This window comes from Tasmannia lanceolata, unplaced genomic scaffold, assembly GCF_043159265.1.
Source record: "Tasmannia lanceolata isolate RefF3 unplaced genomic scaffold, GAP_Taslan_0.1 ptg000008l, whole genome shotgun sequence".
NCBI lineage: Eukaryota > Viridiplantae > Streptophyta > Magnoliopsida > Canellales > Winteraceae > Tasmannia > Tasmannia lanceolata.
In genome coordinates, this window is record NW_027518685.1 from 68,246,263 (window position 1) to 68,264,931 (window position 18,669).

An 18,669-nucleotide genomic window follows, 5' to 3' on the forward strand; every position below is an offset into this window, starting at 1 on the left:
CAGTTGAGTAATGGAGAAAGGGTTTGAGGGTCGGTACCGTGAATGCCGATTTTTACCCCTAACAGTATGTTTGCTCTCAAACACATGAATAGGGTGGGGCCCACCATGTATACCAATTCTCACTATCTCCACCTAAATCCATACATAGAGTCAGGCCCACCATCTTACAACATTTATTTGTTGTGTGGGTCCAACCACCCAAATTCATATTCATGTATAAGGTGGGGCCTACCATTTTGCATCTTGCTTTGATAGGGTGGCCCCCACGATTTTAATGGAATGATAAATACAGTAGTTGGATTGTTGGGTGATTTAGTTCTTAATGGAAGGAAGGAATCTAAAGATGTAGACTTGCTGAAATCCATGCCCTCTCAGATCTTAGCTCACTTCCCAACGCTCCTTCTCACACTACGCACGTGCCGCCGACACGTCCACTTTCTTACAGATTTTTAGCCTATCATTTGCCCCTCTTTTTCTACAGAAAGCTCTGCTCTTCCTTTCTCTGCTCTGCTGTGCACTACTCTACTCTTCGATTCCTTTCACTGAGCAATTCTCTTCTCAACTTATTTTCTTAACACCTACTTCAAATTATCTTACACCCATCTTTTGAAGCTCTTATTTTTAAATTTAATTGCTGAAATGTTTGGACTTTTTTGTTTTTCTCTTTCCTTTTTCTATTTCTCTAACAAATGATACATCTGGGTTTGCTCATCTTTCTGGGTTTTTTTTTGTTATAACTTATAAGTACTTAAAATTCACAACCCATTGTAAGAATTTTCATCTTCTAGTAAATGATTTCTCCATCTGGGAAAGAACAGTGAAACTCATACTCACTCCACACCAAAAACCATTTTGCATTGTTCTTCACTTTCAGATCAAAATTTTAAGTAAAATGGGAAAATATTTCATGGTCTTTCTTAGTCTGTAGATTTTACACTCCATTTTGCACCAAATTTCAGCTTTGTTTGCTATCTTGAGTTTCAGTCCCTCCACAATTAATTTCCATAAATGGAAAAGACTGAGATTTAGACTCAATTCTGTGACTAATTTCTAGTCTTTTAGTTTCCAGTAACAGAAAATTTGGAGTTCTTGTTTATTTGCTTCTTTCTTATATTGCTGAATTTTCATTTATGTGATGTAGGACAATGTTTGTTGTTTTCTTTAGATTTCTTATTTTCCTTTTTGTTTATTTCTTAGTTCTATTTGCATTAGGATTATTTACAGATAGTAATAGTTATGTATAAATTAGGAGTCTAAATCGCCGCATTAGAATGTAAATATTTTTATCTGTGTTCTTTCTACATTTACCAATCTTTTCTTCTCAACCATGGAAAAACCTCATGGTTTTACCTTCCTTACAATTCTCCTTTTCTTTGTTCTTCCATTCTCTTTTGCTCAATTGCTTCCCTCTGAAACCATGGCCTTGTCCCGATTTCAACGCATTTTGGAGTACCCATCTGTTCTCAATGGCTGGAACAGGTGGGCTAATTTTTGTTACATTCCTCCTTCTTAGTCTCTTAAAATCGTCTGCTCGGGAAACCGAGTAACCGAATTAACTGTCATTGGAAACAAAGGATCCCCTTTACCCAGTAAGGACTTTTCCATCTCTTCTCAAACTCTATCTTTGAATTTTCGATTGATTCTCTTTTCACCACTCTTTCTAAGTTGTCAAGCTTGAAGGTGCTGTCACTTGTGTCATTGGGTTTGTGGGGGCCTTTACCTGCAAAAATCAATCGATTTTCGTCTCTTCAAGTACTGAATATAAGTTCAAATTTTATTTATGGGAAAATCCCATTGCAAATTTATTCTTTGACCAGCATTCAGAGTCTTATTTTTCATGATAATTTGTTCAATGGAAGTGTTCCTGATCCTAGTAGCTTAACAGTTCTTGAAGAATTGGACTTGGGTTGCAATATCCTCGGACCGGAGTTTCCCTCATTGGGGAATAAGCTTGTCAGTCTAGTATTGAGAAACAATTCTTTCCACTCTAGTGTTAATTCTGAACTTCAGTCCTTTGATCAGCTCCAAAGATTAGATATTTCTTTCAATCAACTTGTGGGGCCAATCCCATCTCTTTTGTTCTCTTTACCTTCAATTCAGTACTTGGATTTGGCTGGTAATAAATTGTGTGGAGCTCTTCCAATGAATACATCTTGCAGAAATGGACTCAATTTTGTGGATCTCTCTCATAATCTTTTGATTGGAGGTTTGCCTCCCTGTGTCTGTTCAAATTCTTCTGACCGAATTGTGTTGTATTCATGGAATTGTTTGTCTTCTGGGGATTCAAAGTATCAACATTCAAACTCATTTTGCCATGTAGAAGCTTTGGCTGCAGTTATGCCTAGTAAACAGAAGGAAACATTGAAAACCAAGTTAGGCCACTTACTTGGAATTGTTGGGGGAATTGTGGGATCCTTGGTAGCATGTATGATGTTAATATGCGTGATAGTTAGGAGATTGGGGAAAAAGAATGAAAGAAACTCTAGATCTCAGAAATCTGTCGTAGGAAAAACGTCAGTTCAGATATCCCCAAGACTGGGTACTGAATCTAGTAAGCTGTTCTTTCTCTTCCACCATTATTCATTGCTATCTGTCTATAGGATAACCATGAATGATATTTCTTTCACTTTACCATCCTTGAAAATTTCAGTAGAAATGTATCCAAGTTTTCCAGACTTGCGTCTATGGTTTAAGGGCCTAATCTTTTTGAGTTTCTTTTGTAATGTTTCTGCTTGGTAGTGTATATAGACTTTTGTAAAGGATTCTTGCATGGAGCATTCAATGTTTCTTTGATAGGAATGATTAAAATATGTGAAGCCAATTTTATCTTTGACAGGGCATATGTCTCAGGCAATGAGGCTAGGAGCACTTGGGCTCCCACCATATCATGCTCTTACTCTGGAGGAACTCGAAGAAGCAACAAATAACTTCGAGCCGTCGAATTTAATGGGGGAAGGATCTCAGGGTCAGGTATGAGAGTGAATGTATTTCGGATGGAAAATATCACCTACTACTCTTAATAATAATCTTATATATTTGTTCGAAATGCTTGGGGACAAATGATCATGTAATAAAATGTTTCAGTATAATGTTGACTGTGTCACCCTAGCCACTGCATAGATTAATGAAGGCGACATAATAGGTAGATCATATACGAAATGTTAATACACTCTAAAGAAAGGATAAGGGAATGATGTTGTATTTTCCTTCTTCTATCTAGACCTGAATGGACTACCCAAGTTGTGGCTCTAACCATGACATAAAAGTGAATGTTTCCAATGTATGTGCCTGTGAGCATTGAAACGAAACTGATTACAGAAAATAGATGATAGATTTTTAACATCTGGTAGACCTCAATGAGTCCTGTTTATTTGCCCTTTTGCCACCATAATTTAAACATCCTATCTCCTTGATCAAAGGGCTATCTTTTCGTGCTTTGCAAAGAATAATTTAACTGTTGATTTTTGGACTATGCCTGTTGTGTCAAACTCTTTTGAATACTAAATATTTTGTTCATGGGTTCAACACAAAAATCCCCTCAAATTTCAGTCTATTAAGTGGTAAGGTAGTGTAGACACCCCATTTTGACCGAACTCTAGTAGCGTCGTTAGATTAGAAATCCTACTAAATCAGCGTTTTAGATCCCAATTTGTACCTTAGGATAGGTTAAAATCCCAGGTAGGTCCCTTTAAATTTTCGTTTGAATCCGTTAGAGTTTACCTAGCAAACAAGCGAAGTTTCTAGTGTAGTGTAGTGTAGGAATAAGAGTGACGATTTAGCCAGAAAAGGGGGTGTGCTGGAACCTAGAAAGCCAGTTCAAATTTACTGCAGCGGGCTGTCCAGAAAGATATATGGGTGTGCAGATTAATGTGTAGCATAATTAGAGGGTACATTATCTGAGAGCAGGGCAGTTTGGTAAATAGGAAAGATTCCTTCCTTCCTTTCCAAGTTACAATTAGGCCTAATCATGAGTTAATGACGTTTAAGGCTAGGATTAGTTATGAAAGAATATTAGGAAGCTTTCTTGGAAGCTTCCTAGGAGGTTTAGAGGCTTTTGATCTCAGCCCCTTATTCATAAAGGCAATTTGAAGGGCTAGGATCATAGAAAGGAAAGAGAATTTCTTGCCTTGTTTTCTAGTTGGACCCCCCCTGTAGGTTAGAAAATGTACAAAATACACTATAGGTGGCTGTCTAAGTAGGGAGGGTTTCCCTTTCATAAAAACCCATCTGAATTAGGGTTTTAAAGGGGAGAGGAGATTTTTCGTTGAAAAATTCTCAGAGGAGAGGGAGAGAAACAGAGAGCATAGAGAGAGTGAGAGAGGGATTTTGGCCTTCTTCTCCGGCATCATTTCCAGCCGGATCTATCATTTCCACCCCCACCACAACCATCTTCTTATTCTTCTTCTTCTTCCCTTATCTCCACCATCACCATCTCTGCAACCCACCTCCACCATCACCATCTCTTTGCCACATCTCAAAACCTCTCATCCATTGACCTCTAAAATCCTAGATCTAGATCTAAACCCATTTACTCCGGCAACGGCCATAGATTCCGGCCAACACCTTCTCTGCAATTCGCATCTCTCCCTCTTTACCACCACCACCCAGATCCTATTCCATTTTCATTTTTGTTTATCCCCATCAAAACCCATCACCATCACAGCCGGCAACCCCTCTTCTCATTTCCCCAAGACCTCCTTCTCTGGCCTCATTTCCAGCCGAAAATCCAACCCATCCCATCCTCCACCGCTGGCCGATCCTCCACCACCATCACCGTACCCCATCGGAGAAGAAAGGAGCTTGGGCTCCACCTCATCCGACGGGCCACCATAGCCTCACCTTCTTCCCCTATTAAACCTCCCATTTCTCCGTTTTTCATCACCATCTCTAACCCATTTCAGTAACCCCAGCCTAAAATTTGACCCCAAGCAACCACCTCATTTCAATATCCACCGCCACTCAGAAACCCACATCAAATTCTCCACCACCATCATCTTCCATCAGCCCAACATCCAGGAAACCCTTTTTGATTTTTATCTCCACCATCACCCTTAGCTCCTTCCTCAAGCTCTTGTTTAATTTGTTCCAAAGCACCCTCTCCATCGCAATTCACTCAAACATAGTTCTAATCCCTAGATTTAAGATTCTCTTCTACTTGGGTTTCACCCATTTTCTGAGACCGAAACTTCCTAGTTCAGATTTGTTCCTCTGGTCAGTAATTTCGAAAAGTGGAGAGAAGAAGAAGAGGAGGCTTTGGACCAGAGCAATTTATTTAGGCCTGCTGGCGTTGGATAGAATAGAAAGCGATCAGCGTTGGTGAAATTCTGGATTTCGTGAGTTGCGTGATTTGGGGCAAAGAAAGAGGATCTTCATTTTTTCTCTCTACCGGGTATGTATTGGGGTTTATGCATTATATTAGTTTTCTCGTATATATTCTTTATGACTCCGGAGTTTACTTTGCTTATCATTGTTATCCTGTTATTCCATTTTTAGTGCCCAGTGCTCATGGAATCTGTTTGGGCATTACTTGGTTTTTTTTTTTTTTTTTTTTGAAAATTAAATAACCTTTTCATTTAAATCCAAACCCAAACCCAGACCTCGGACCCCGGCCCGGCACGCGTTTGTTTTTACACATGCATTACTTGGTATTTTGATTTGCATTTTACTGTCACAATACAAACTTATCACGTCAGGTGGCTCATTGAGCCTCCTGTTTCTTGCTACTCTTTTTAATAATATATGCCGTTATCCCGCAAAAAGGAAAAGCTTTGAGTCTCCTGTTTTGGAATTGATTCCCGTGGTTCTCATTCTTTATGCATTTTGAATAATCAGTTTCATCTATGTAGTCATTTGCTTTATAAGAATTTTCTGTTTGGACTTTGGATAATGATAAAGATAAAGTAGTATCTTGTATATGGGCGCCAAGATGTTTTACTCTTAGAATCCAGCGGATGCAATGTGCCATAGCAAAGCACATGTTACATTCGAATTTTCAGTTTGGAATCCTTATGTTAAATTTTTATGGAGCATGTCCCCAGATATTTCTACTTATTTATTCTGTTCTTGTATATGGCATGCCTTGAGGGGCTCAATGTGACTCTTTCTTATTTTGAATGTCATTTGTAGAATTTTCTTTTATGGATTGATTTGCAGTTATGGTTTTATATGTAGGTCTGTTCTGGATGGTTAAGGTATAACTTCAATTAGCGTTAAGCTCCGTGCTTCATTTTAATTTTCTTACCATCCTAGTAAGGTTATTTTGGCTATTTTCATCTTAGAATCGGAGAGGACAAGTCTCAAGGTCCTTGTATTTATTCTATTTCTTGTGCACAACATGCTTAGAGCGTTTGACTATGATTCTACTGTTTATGGAGGCCACTGTTTTCATCTATGACTTGATTATTATTTGTCATTTTCATCTAACTGTATTATGGATGGTTAAAACTTAATTGTACATTGTAGGGTTCACCTCGAACTGCATGCTTCACTTTGCATTTTATTTGCAGGTGCACGGTTATTTTTATTATTTTCTTCTTTTTGTTTTTAAATTTAAAACTTTGAATTTCTGGACGCCTATAATATTCGTTCGAGTGGATAGGTTCTAATTGCTAAACCTCTCTCTTGCTGTGTGGTTATTACATGTTTGCACTTTGCAATGTGAGAACATTTTTTTATTTTTTCTTTTTTGAATGGTAATGTGGGAACAACTTCCTCATGTCTTAATTCTGTAATTGTTTCTTTGTTATATGGTAGGGTATACTTTCTTAGAAGTTTTAGTTTAGGTTATTTCCTGTTTTGAATTTATTGAGGTTCATGATTTTTCAATAAATACGAGTTTGGCTTCTTGTGGTGGATGTCAAAACTGTAGATCTTACTTTTATATGGTCCAATTGGAGAAGTTTTGTACAAGATTGTTATACACTTTGAATGCTTCAGTTTGGTTGTGGCTGATTTGTTTTATGATGAAGTTGCAGTGGACCCTTTTTTTTTTTTTTTTTATGGCACGGGGTACCCCTGCCCCGTTTAGGAGTCCAACCTTCGTTCACTAAATATTATGGCCTGTAGTTAAATTAAAGCATGAACCTGGGTATACCTTTTCTGCAAGAGCCCAGTTCAAAACTCCACTTTGACTATGTGTGTGTAATTTGTGACTTATTTCTCTACATGGACTTTAGGGTAGTGGGTATTTGTCATTTGATACAGAAGGGAAGGTGTGTATTATCTATAGTTGTGATCTTTTCTAAAATTAGTTTCCCATTTGTACTAGGGTATTTCATTAAGAAATCATTGTTGGGAAGGTGTGTATTATCTATAGCTTGTTTATTGTATTATCTTTAGGTAGAGTGTTCGTAGTCTTTTAGGTGCCCTTAACCCATATGTAGCCCATTCATTGCAAGGACAAGGAAAGAGTCATCTAGAGCCCTATTAGAAGACATACCTTGTTTCATGAGGCAGTTCTCTTTTGAAGACAAGCCTCATTGTTTAGAATTTATCTCTTAGGGTGTATACCTTGGATTTAGCATTAGAGGAGTCCGCCCATAGGAGACAGGCTTTGTCTCATTTATAGAGTTCATCCTTTTAGGAGGCTTGCCTAGCCTCATTTGTGGAACACCCTCATAAGTAGAAGACTAACTTAGTCTTTTTAGTTGCCCCGACCTTGCTTATCATTACAAGGGTGATGATAGGGGTACTTGGAGCTCACCTTTGTGTCTAGGAGGCATGCCTTGCCTCGTTTATAGAACCCCTAATTGGAGACAAGCCTTGTCTCATTTAGAGAGTTTTCCCTTTAGGAGGCCTACTCAGCCTCATGTTAGAGTCTCCCCTTTTTCTAGAGTAAGTTTTTGACTTATTTACCCTTGTTTTGATAGTGTTATTAGAGAGTCTCTGACTCATTTGTACTCTCTTCTTTAGTGTTGGTAGCTAGGGATTTCTCCTTTAGAGTTGTTGTCGTTCTTCTTTATTAGAGACTAGCACAGTCTTATTAGAGCTTTGCTTACTTAGGATTTTAGATTGTTTTCTTTGTTCTTGGGGCACTTGTTTACTTGTTCGTGGATTGTTTCATCTTATTTTGGGATACTAATTTGTTGGTTTGGGGTTTCCCCTTTACCCTAAGGGTTTTACCCTAGGGTGTTGCGTTGTGTGTTTCCTTTGGCCTTTGACCAAAATGGTGAAAGCCTTTGAAATTTTAAAATCCAGAACATTTCAAATCTTAAAATCACAAGAATATTGAAATAATTTAAAATCACAAAAACATTAGAAATTTGAAACCAAAAAACAATTGAACATTTTAAAATCCAAAAACATCAGAAATTAAAACAACAAAAATATTTGGAAAAACATTAGAAGCATTTGAAAATCAAAAACATTTGAAAACATCAAAAGCCTTAAATCATTTGGAGTGTTAAATTTTAGTGGTAGTTAGGAGAGTTCGATTTTCGAACTACGTTGGCTTGATCCTCTTCCACGAGGTACGTAGTGCAGCTTGGGATCTTTATCCAAAGTCCAGCCAAACTTTGTAAATAAATCATTTGAATTCTTTAAAAAGCACAAAAATCTTTTAAAACCTTGTTTTCAACAAGATCTTCCTCTAGAGTTAGGAGTTTGTCCTAGATAGAGAGTTTTAGAGTTAGGAGTTTGTCTTTTGATGTGTTGTGTGTTTTGTTTGTGTTTGTGCTAGAGTTAGGAGTTTGTCGCGACTGATGACTAGGTCTAGGATGCGTTAGAAATCCCATTGTATTCCTTAGGACACACAGCTTAGTTACACATAGGTTGTAGGAACCACCTGCATTAGCTTAGGGCTAACTTGCGTTTAGTTAGGGCATATAGGATGTCCTAAAATCCACAATCCACTGTAATTTAAATAATTGCACAAGAAGCTTTAATAACTAGTCCGGTCTTTTAGGTCGAGTCTCGGATAGAGGTCTAGATGCCTTAGGCATCATAGCTTAGAATAGGTGCGAAGAACTACGTTGCTTTGATTCTCGTGCAGGCGGGGATACGTAGGCAGTTTTAGATGAATATCAGACCATCCGAAGAATCGGGCGAAATCATTTAGAGTTTAGGATTTGCTGTGTTGCGTCTTGTGTGGTATCAAGTTATATTGCATGTTTTGTTGTGCTTTCATATTTTTCTGTGCAGACCTTATACCTTTAGCTGTAGCATGCATGTCTTTGTCCACCAGAACTTAGACACCCATTAGGTATGTCACTCACAACCTAGCTGTGATTAGGTGACACTTCTTTCGTTCATCTCGTGTGTGCTTATTATTTAATCCCCGGGACATGCATGATTAGGTAGACGTTTTCTCGGGGATATTTCGTTCCCATATCACATGATTTTGCCCAAAATTCTTTGGAGTTAATAAAAAATGGCATAAGAGACCAAGTGCTTGCACTCGGACGAATTGGAGGTGCTCTTCGGACCTTCTCCATTCGTAACCAGGCACGAGCCCATATATATATATATATATATATATTTCTGGTTATCTATTGCACAGAGGATTTGTTTTGGAGTTCTATGGCCTATCCATGGATGGCGACTCTGAGTTTGTTTTAGGTACGTCTTGGTTTGAGGATTTATCCTTGGATCAAGAGGTATCTCATTTATCACCACTCGTGCTAGGCTATGAGAGTGACACTTATTTTGAGAGTTCCTTGGTAGAGCTCTCCTTCACATGTGGAGATCTTTGAGGATTGCAGAGGATCTCATGTCCTCAGCACCCATCCTCTCGGATCGGGGTCCACAGGTAGTGAATTTTATATAAAGTTATCCTCCTTATCAGTTCTCAATTCCCTTAGCAGCCTAACTCCCAAGTTATGAATGGATCAAGAGCAAAGAAGAAATGTTTTTAGGTGTTTACAGTTAAAATCTGTCTGACGGATTCCACATAACTAAGCTGGTTTCCGAATTTTTTATTTTCTCAAAATTTGAACAAGTAATCACACGCGCTCATGGTAAAGATCTCAAAGTAATATAGGTTATTTGCATACATTATAGGCTTAATTCAGTCGATAATAGTGTTCAACTCTATCGAAAAATATTTATTTTCACTTGTATGATTTGTTATTGTCAGTTCATTTTGAGTTTCCGCACTTTTATAATTTCATGTAGTGAAAAGTTGGATCCTTCAAAATGCATCAATGCTCTGGTTTATAATTCCACAAGTAGTTGATTGGATTTACTTTTTCTATGTTTGAAACTTCACTTGGTCAATCATTGACTCGCACAAATCAACTTGATTTCAGATATATTGAGTCAGTAAAACTCGTTGATCCACCCGATGCAATCAACTCGCTGGGTAAATCATTGACTGCCTGATTCAACCTACTTTTGCTTTGGGTTGACTTCTTGAGCAATGATAAGATTTTAAGCACTACCATATCGCTCTAAATGGTGTCTTTCAATCACTAGTTATATTTTTAACCTAATTCATAAAACATACCAAGTGATTTTTCTACCTACGTAAGACAAATTTGGGAGCTATAGCTCATGAACTAAAGTAACTCAAGAGGACAGTAAATTACAGTTTTCTTGTAATGTCTATGTCATTAGAGTTTCAGACATGGGCATCTCGTAGGAGGATTTCAGATGCCATACATGTACTCACGAATTAAAATAAATGAAAAAGACAAAAGATTTGGACTGTTCTATTTAATGTCCCAGAAATAGGGATAACATTCCCAATTTTATATGTTGCAGTAACCTTTCCTGATTATGGTGTATCTTACTGGACCAATATACAATATTTGAAAAACTGGAAGCTATTATTCTTTTTTGACTTTGGGTGATGATTCCATCGTCATATCTCCATGAATTTGATAGAATTTTGTAAATTAATATGGTTAAAGCATCATCTCTACTAGACACAGACTGCTTCACTTTCAATGTTGACATCTGAATAATTTCACATCATCTTGGCTTCTTTTACAATTTTAGTTGTACCAAGGCTGGCTCAGTGACGGATCAGTGGTCGTGGTGAGGTGTCTGAAACTAAAGCAAAGGCATGCTCTTAAAGTCTTAAAACAGCAAATGGAAGTAATTTCAAAGCTCAGACATCGCCATTAGGTCAGCATTCTTGGACACTGCTTTGTCACTTATGAGGAATCCCCTAATGCCACTGATACCATCTTTCTTGTCTTCGAATACGTTTCAAATGGGACACTGAGGAGTCATCTTACTGGTAAGGGGAATAACCATTATCCTATTGCTTTTCAGCCATTAATATCTGAAATATCATAAGATTTCAATTCTTATAATTTATTTGGCAGAACGGCGAAAGTAAGAGATGCTGAAATGGCCACAAAGATTAGCTGCTACTACGGGAATTGTGAGAGGAATCCAATTTTTGCATACAACAATTGTGCCTGGTGTTTTAAGAAATAATTTTAATATAAAGAATATTTTGTTGGATGAAAATCTCACAGCCAAAATTAGTGATTATAAGCTTCCAAGAACATTTATCAATAAGATCACTAAGGTCAGCTCCACTTAGAGTGAATAGTTCAGTTTTTAATGTATCCTTCATTTTGTATTGATTTTTATCACTTGGTGGTATTTCAAAAATCCGGATCATGATACTTGTTTGTATATTTCTACCCATCCTATTCTCCTATGGTTCTTTCTATTTTTTATGACAGTGATTGATAATGAAGGGAGGATATGTTTAATGAGCAGGGGGAATAAGATGTCTTATAAAACGAGAAAATCCTGAAATAATCCCGAGATTTTAAGAAATATCAAGATATTTTCATTTTTATAATTCATTGTGAAATTAACATGATAATTTAATGATATTTTTTATTTTATACTTTTTTTCTTAAATTATACATTTTTTATTTAGCCAACTGATGATATTTGTTAGAAAATTAATCTACCTTAAGCGAAAATAGATCGTTACCTCTGCCATGATGATCAAATTGAAGGTGCAGATGATGCACATTATCTGAACGTTGAATACTCTCCTTGAAGAACTTAGTTTTGATGTGGCCTTCAGATCTATCCAAAGCCTTATGCTTAAATCAATGTGAATCCCAAGTAGGGCAACCACGAAACAGGGGGGTGGGAATTGGTTGGCTATTAAAATTTTAAGCTCTTTAAACTTTGATCTTTAATCCTAACCCTTTTGCTTATTAATCTTTAGTTGAGTGGTTAGCCAAGTAGAATGAAAATATAAACACAATAAGCATAACTAAGAGAAGAAAAGAAGATAAGGGAAAGAGAAATGTACACCAATAATTTATAGTGGTTCGGCCTTCAAACCATGGCATACTCCACTCTTCTCAAGTTTTGCTCCTTAATGAAATCTACTATTGCTATCCTCCCTAGTAGGCCGTATGTGAGCCCATACAAGCTTGAAGCTTCAAGGGGTTTAATATTGGTGCCTTCTACCTTTACAATGAAAATGAATGAAGAAGAGAAAGATCTTGCTTTGCCTTATTTTAGGGTCTGGTTGCACGATAAAAAATGAAGAAGAAATCTCTCACAATATAATACAAGTTGAGCATAATCCAATCTCTCAAAGGTTTTAGCCAAATCAAGACACAAGAGATGGAGAGAGTGGTTTTAAATCCAAAATAAAACACAATATCTTGTGATATTCATCTCATGATCAAGGGGTCAAAGACATAAACACATATTATTAAGATATAATGCATGATTGGTGTGCCTTTGAAATGTCGGATATTTTTAAAATATTTTATTTTTTTAAAATAGAAAAATGAGATTTTTCAATGAGAAATTTGAAGGAGACATTTCTCTGTGTGAAATGATGTTTCCAACTAGAAGACACTTTAGGTTGTGAAAAAGTATTGTTTTAAAATGAAAGGGTACTTTTCATTTGACGTGGTGCCTTCATATCCTTTTTATTTTCTATTAACAAAAAAAAAGGCTTGTGGTCTCAATTTTAAGAAAACTTTCTCCCCTTTAACTATGCTCTGTTCCTATATGTAAGGGCATACTTGTCCAAAATTCGGGGTGTAGACCTTGTTCTTGGCATATGCATTATTTTTGTAGGGAATTTAACTGGGTAGAACTCGCCCCTAAAAGCTAGTTGTTAGAAGGAGCGAGCCCATTCCCTTATAATCCATCCCCATCCATCTTACTTAACCGATGTGGGACTATTTTGCTTTTGCGAGGAACCTCAACAATTTTCGTGGGACTTATTTCTGTGTGCCACCTTCATAAGTGGAGAAAAAGAATCTATAAGAGAAAGCTTCGTTTTTCCTTGCCTACCTCTCTTTCTCTCCTATTATGATTCTTTGTTCTAAAGAGTCACTTTGTTCATCCACCATTATAATTTGTCACAACATGAAATGGGCAATTTAGATCAACCTAAGTTGACACCCACTATGTCCTAGTGGGGCATGCCCCATTGTCACACAATGAGGTGTGCCCAAATGAAACATATTGACAATACAATTACTCTACTCTACCGTGAATTGAGTATTGGTTTCGTGGCATATTTCTTACTCGGTTTTCTTGCATTGTTTTCCCTTCCTTTAAAAATCAAACAAAGTTTGGAAATGCCATCTTTTTTAGGAAAAGACAAACGAAAATGGGTGAAAATATTAGAAAAGAATGGAAAAAGTATCATTTCCCGTATATACTCCAAAAGATTACCAACAATTTCAATGAAAGGTCTCTTAATCTCCATTTCAATTATCCATATCTATGCCGTGTTATACACTTCAGACGACCATCTGAATCACACTACCTACCAAGTTTCCCACCTTACATTCGTGGTGGTGGTCCCACTAATTAGCAATTGTGTATTCCACATTCTCTTTTTGAAGGGAAATGATATCTAGCCCTTTTTTCTTCGCTGGCCACCCCTGTTGAAAAGAGTAGTCATAAATACACTAGAGGGGTGGCCCGTGGAAGAAAAGGGGGTGAATATATCACTTCCCATATAAGGACACGAAAGGTCATTTCCAATCCACCATTTTCATCCCCATCCGACATGAGGCAATGTTGCAGGCATGGAATCCAAAGGAAACTACAAAAGGGGGGCAAATCTCTCATATATACAACACCATCGTCTCAATCACTCATCAGATCATCATGGGCCCACCTTGATCTACAACCATGCACAAAACACACAGCTAATCATCGTAACCATCAGGTCAAGATCCTAGAAATTAATGATCAAGAAAAGAACAGAAGAAATAATGATGAAAAAGTACATTTGCAGAAATAGTTAAGATTCTTGGCCAACGGTAAGGTTGCTCCAATACTGGTCACGAGTTCGAGTCACGAAAACAGCCTCTCTGCAAAGCAGGGGTAAGGCTGCATACATGTAGCCCTACACAGACCCCGCAATAGCGGCAACCTCGTGCACTGGGCCGCCTTTTTAGAGATAGTTAAGATTCTGTGAGTGTTACATGGTCCAAATTAAATGATATGGGTGGGACCTACATATTCTGATACATGTAGGTAAAGAACACTTCATTTAGGAAAGTACGAGGCAAATGTAAGTAAACGAAATAAAACTTCAGCAAACCCTGCTCAATCGAAAATAAATACACATGCGAAAGATGCCCAGCATTAAAACCCTGTTTGGATTGCAATAAAAATATTTCCGAATGAAAATATTTTTTTCAATTTTTTTCTTTTCTACGACCCTGTTTGGTTAATTTAGAGGGATACTATCAGAAATTGAGGGTCCCTAAGTAAAAATTGAATAGGGTTGGTTTGTGTAAAAAAAGTTTGGAATTTTTTGAAATATTTTTCCTTTCCCTACTTTTTCGAAAAATTATTGCAATCCAAACAGGGCCTTAATGGAAATGGAAAATGCTAAAATGAAAGACACTTTTATTCGGGAAATGATAAATGCGCCCCTTTCCATCGCTAAGGACACCCGGCTGCATTGTACGTGGCAATCAGGTCACTTCATTCCTTAAATGTGAAGTACATCAGCCCCTTTGCAGTCATAGATACACTCTAGCCAGGTGTCCCAAGGGATGAAAATGGGTGCATTTATCATTTCCCTTTTATTCTCCTTTTTAAAAGACATTTATCAAGACCCACTTCTCCTTCGTTTACATGCAAGGTGTCCCAAGGGATGAAAATGTGACATTTTGGTTTTAATGTTTCTAAATGTTTAAAGAAATCAAAAGATTTTATTTACTATTTACTATTTATGGGTTGAAATGGTGGGAGACATTAAAACCTATAAATGAGGGAAAGTGGAAACGTTAAGAGGGCTTTTAGGAGGGGTGGAGACGTTTCATGTTTATTCTTCCGTACAAAATCTCTGTATCGATAATCTCAAAATGGGAGAAGGACCACTTTCTGGTGAGGTCTCTTTATCTCTATAAAAGTTATCTGTTTTCTTCTCCCAGAAACTCCATTGATTTATTTTTGGTTACATCTTTTATCATCTTTTGTAACACGGGTGGTGACGAGTTCGAGGGATCGTGTCAAACAACCAGTTGCTTCAAAAGCTTAAGCGGCTGGAGAAGGCATTATTAATCTATTATACTTTAACACCCCCTCACTTGTGGCCCCTCTTTTAGGGTTGGCCTACATGTGGCACATGTGTTCTCTCTTTTGGATTTGGCCATTGCATATGGATTTTTGTATTCAAGGAGGTTTGAACTCGGGACCCTTGCATCCGATACCATGTCAAACAACCAGTGGTATCAATGCTAGGCCGTGGTAACTCTGGTGTGCCTCTGAGGACGAAAAATCCCTCAGGGAAGATCTCAGTAACCCCAATATGCCTCCGAGAATGGTAAAATATCTCTCGGGGAAGATCTCGTAGTTCCCACGTTGTCTCCACATGGAGGGGGAGATTGTTGGGGGATCCACGTGAAAGCAAAGATCCCACATCGGAAGTGTAATAGATGTAGATGGACTTTATAAGGGAATGGGCACCCTACCCTTAACGGCTAGCTTTTAAGCGTGAGTTCTACCCGCGTCCCCACAGATCGATTCCGGAAGAGACCCAACGGATTGTTGTATCTTGGGAGCCGAACGCCGATCAACCCAGTGTAGAAGGGGGCACATCATCTCCAAGGGTAGCGCATTTTTCGGGGCTTGGGTAGCGTGTTTTCAATTACTTTGATTTGGAATATCATTCCGGGGCTTGAGTAGCAAGTTTTCCGAGCCGGGCCGGGCCGGGCCGGGTGAGGTTAGTTTAGCATAAGCTATCGTTATGAAAACATTTCAAAACAGTTTTCAACATAACTTTTCATTAATCACGTCTCTTTAACTTTTTGAAATATTCGATCGAGAATACGTAAAAGTTATTTTAGAATATATTTGTTCTCTCCCTTCTTCCCCTGTAAAGTTTGGTCCCTTTTCTGTTCTATTATTTTTTTATCATGGCAAACATAATCATTTTCCCAAGGCGTCCAGGTTGTTTGAATGCACAATCCTGGAGCGGAGTTGTTGTATCTTGGAGGCATACATTGGAGATCCCATATGTACCATCGATTAGTCATTTATGAGGGTAATATTTGCCTTATGGATAGCAGATTCATATTCATGCCTCAACTCAGTCGATAAGTCACTTCTTTACCATTTGATTCTTACATTACTTTCTTGCGATCAATTACTTCATTTCCTCCGTTTATTAGTATAATCCTAAAGCCCATGCTCATTTTCAATCACAAGTAGGACCTTATAGGCAGTAAAACTTTCACCAGAGGTGTAGAAAACTCTATTTAAAAAAGAAAACCCCATAAATGTGAATAATCATACTGAAAATATGTACTATAGTGAATAGTTATACTTAAAATGTTATTAGTATGGATAATCACACCGAAAATTTACGATAGTGTGGACACCTACACTGAGTATTTTATAAAGTGCGGATGGATTCAGTGAGAAAAGCTAAGCTAGTGAGGATGGCTATCATATATGCTAGTGTGGATAACTACAATGAAAGTATGTCTTAGGTGTGGATCTCCACACTAAGAAAACCATACGGGATAAGGTTTGGATAGCCACAATGAATTGTAACTAGATTTTTTTTATGGGTGAGCTGGGGTTTGGCGGAACCCCTACCAGTGCATTGAATAGAAGGAAAGAATACAAGAAGAATAGATAAAACTAGAGAACAAATTACAAACAAGAGTACAATTTTCTTTCCCTATCTGACGGGATTATTTTCATGACCATTGGAGGGATGAGGAGAAGAGGGATATCTTCTCCCTTGCATGGGCAACCTCACTTTGAGAGGAAGTCTGCGGCCAAGTTTGCTTCCGTCGACATGTGAGTTATGCACCAGGCTCTGAAAGTGTTAAGGATTTTTCGAATGTGGGTTATCATTGGGATATTTTCCATGGGGGCTTGGATTTTCCCCTTAATTACATCTACTGCAAATAATTAATCGGCTCTAATCTATAGATTTGAGGTTCCCCATTTTTGCACCATTTTCACTCCCATGAAAATGGATGAGAGCTCTAGTCCAAAAAACTGTTCTTTCATGACTTCAATGGAGAATAAACCAAGAATCATTCTTTCATCATGTTGAAGAATTCCACCAATTCCAGCTCCTTCGATATTAATCTTGAGCTCTCCATGATCATGATTCTTCGTTTCATATGGTTTGATTTGGAATATCCTTTCAGTAATACTGTTTAGTGTTAGAGAGTTTAGCATTTCTAACCCTTCGACAACCAGCATTAGTTAGCAGACTTATGCCAGTCTTAAGCAAGTGTTGTATTTTTTAGGTGCCTTGAAGTCCTCCTTTGGAATGTATTAAGCTAGTCATTAAGATTCCTTTTCAGGTCTACCTTAAGGCCTTGTTTGAGTTGCAAGAAAAAAATTTCAGATGGAAAAAACTTTCTTGGAAAATTTTCGTCTTTCCACAATTTAGACGGAAATGATATGATTATGGTTAATTTGGAAGGATATTATTATAAATTGTAAGTCCCTCTTAGTAAAATTTGAATAGTGGTGGTTCCAATTAGCTTTTTCATGTGTAAAACAAGTACAAAATCTTTGAAATATTTTTCCTTTCCAAACTTTTCCTCAAAATTCTTGCCATCTAAATAGGGCCTAAAGGATTCCAAGTCTGCTAGCAAGAGCTTGAAGTCTTCTGTAAGTTTTAGAAAGTTTTCACAAGCAAGCAAAGCTTATTACTTTCCTTTTTTCGGTAGGTAAGCTGGGATTGAACTGCCGACCTCTAGGTTATCTTGTGCAGATGTGGATATACTATATTCTGATGGCTATAGATAGTTAACAGTTTGACCTCAACCATTTTGGCATATTTTATAGATTTACCATGGGGTGATGATAAATTCGCACCCCATGTAGGATTATTCAAACCCTTTAACGTGAATTGACATAAAAAAAGCGTTAAAGGCTGATGCTTGTTTATGCTTTTTGACACTTTTTGACGTCAATTCACCTTAAATGGGTGCGAATTTATCATCTCCCTTTTCTATATTCCAATGACTAAGGTAAATGTTATATATCTTGATGAGTTTGTGTTATATGGATTAACTATATAGTAGAATGTTTTGAGCAAGGTATTCCATATTGTTTGTTATATATATGTATTATGTGATATGAAGCTACTTTTGAGTGTGATGATAGATCATACATGTGGCCTTGTTTTCACCATATATTATCTCTCTTTAGTGTGTATGATGTGCCATATATAATCAGTCGATATATCTGACACACAACATCCACATTGGATGTGGCAATTTGTGGAACATG

The 18,669-nt window shown here is 37.4% G+C and overlaps 1 pseudogene across 1 annotated transcript; it reads left to right on the forward strand.

Annotated features, from left to right (window-relative positions):
- Positions 1-364: 364 nt before the first annotated feature.
- On the forward strand, positions 365-11,586 carry LOC143885524 (putative inactive leucine-rich repeat receptor-like protein kinase At3g03770; annotated as a pseudogene). Its single transcript, XR_013253383.1, has 4 exons — positions 365-2,551; positions 2,837-2,970; positions 10,936-11,179; positions 11,268-11,586. The product of XR_013253383.1 is annotated as a putative inactive leucine-rich repeat receptor-like protein kinase At3g03770 (transcript).
- Positions 11,587-18,669: the final 7,083 nt, after the last annotated feature.